This window comes from Octodon degus, unplaced genomic scaffold, assembly GCF_000260255.1.
Source record: "Octodon degus isolate 3935 unplaced genomic scaffold, OctDeg1.0 scaffold00262, whole genome shotgun sequence".
Classification (NCBI taxonomy): domain Eukaryota; kingdom Metazoa; phylum Chordata; class Mammalia; order Rodentia; family Octodontidae; genus Octodon; species Octodon degus.
Genome location: NW_004524838.1, coordinates 240853 through 242731, shown reverse-complemented (window position 1 = coordinate 242731; position 1879 = coordinate 240853).

Here is a 1879-nt window from a genome sequence, read left to right as displayed (position 1 = left end):
ATGAAAACTCAGCTGGCCATTTCCAAGCGGCAGTGCTACATGGCCCAGTCTTACTGTGACTCAGTTTCTCTCTCTAAAAAATAAGGTTGATATTAGACTTATATCCTGTAAATGAGGCAGTAAATGCATTACTATGAATAGAAGTGGGGTTTTATTTCTTTCTGAAAAGAGGACTAAAGTGCTGAGAATTTGAAATACGGAGCTCAGAGCATTTCATAACTCTCAGGATAGCTTTTTAGTTTTCTTGGCTGTAAGAAACCTCAAGAGAAATGGAGAAATACTTCAGATCTCCGACTCTTGGAGTGTGACATTCTATAGTGTGAACCATCCCTGGGATATGAAGGTCCAAGGGGAGCCACTAAGCAGTCATATAGGTTCATGTTTTTCTACGATATCTGATGCTGTACATAAAATCAGGCCTTATCTAAACAGGCTGGTAAAGTAGGAAACTGTAGAAGGTAGTCCAAGGACAAAATCAGAACAAACACAAAGCACTCATTTTTTTGCACAACACTCACACACTCAGAAACAACGCCTCCTTCCCTAAAGTATCCAAATTCTGTTAAATTTCAAAACCAAACAGAAAGAAAATTCCTTTAGAAAATACAAATACAAAGCAGAAAGAACATTCATTCCATGTATAAAAGGCAGTTAATTTAGATCATGCCATAAATTGTGATTACTGACCACTTCTTGAAGCATAGGATAAGATCAAACATTTGTGTCAATTATTTGTTTTGTTTTGATTGTTTTGTTTTATTTTTTGTTTTTGGCAGAACTGGGGATTGAACTCAGGCCCTTGCACTTGCCAGGTAAGCACTTATTCTACTGAGCTATCTCCCTGGCCCCCAATGCATCAATTATTTGTGTTTACAAGTCTTACACGAGAAGTCATCCTTAGGGTAGGCACTGCTCTAAGAACTCTACAAGTAACGTTTTACAATTAAGTGGGGAAGTTGGCTATTGCTTTTCAATAAACTTCAACAGAAACAGGATTTTGTCCTCTACTCTTACCTTTATGGGGGATTTTAAACATTATTAAGTGCTACACTTTATTAAATGCTTTATCTGCATCTATTAAATGAATCATGTAACGCTCACCACTTTACATTACCATGAAGCAACTGATTGATTTTCCTCTTGTCAGCATTCCTGGTATGTTTCACTTGTTCATGATACACAGCATTTGTATAACATTGTCAAATATTTTTTAAAAACTTTCATGTATGAATTTATAAAGGATATTAGCTATTAGTTTCTTTTAGTTGTAACATTTTTATCAGAGTTGACAAGAATTCAGAGCTACTCTGCTTTTCTTTACTTTTTGAAAACGTCTTATGTAGCAGTTCGTTATTTTGTCCTAAAAGCTTACTAGCATTTACAAATGGAGGTATGTGAGCCTGGTGTTCATTTTTATTTATACAGGTAAATTTCATTTTAAATTATGTTTATTGTTAAGTTTTAGCTTGTGCCACAATTACCTGGAAGGTTTGTCAAAACACAAATTGCTAAGCTCCTTGCAAGATTCTGTCATTATGGAATAGGTCCTCCAAATTTGCACCCAAAAGGGAAAAATTGTGGTTTCTACCAAGTGGAGCTTCCCCCATGAAAAATTAAATTGAAACTCTAGCAGAGAAAATCTAAATTTGTACATACGTATCTTTGAGGCCCTAGGCCATTTACTTTAGGCTCTCAGCAAATAAAAATAAGTTTTACAGTGATACATATGTATACTTTTGGGGAAGAAAGGATATCTAGCTAGCTAGCTAGCTAGCTATATCTGTAGATATAGATATAGACATAGACATAGATATATGGGATGTGAAATTTTATAGTGCAAATCATCCCTAGAACATAAAGGTCCAAGTGGAATATATAT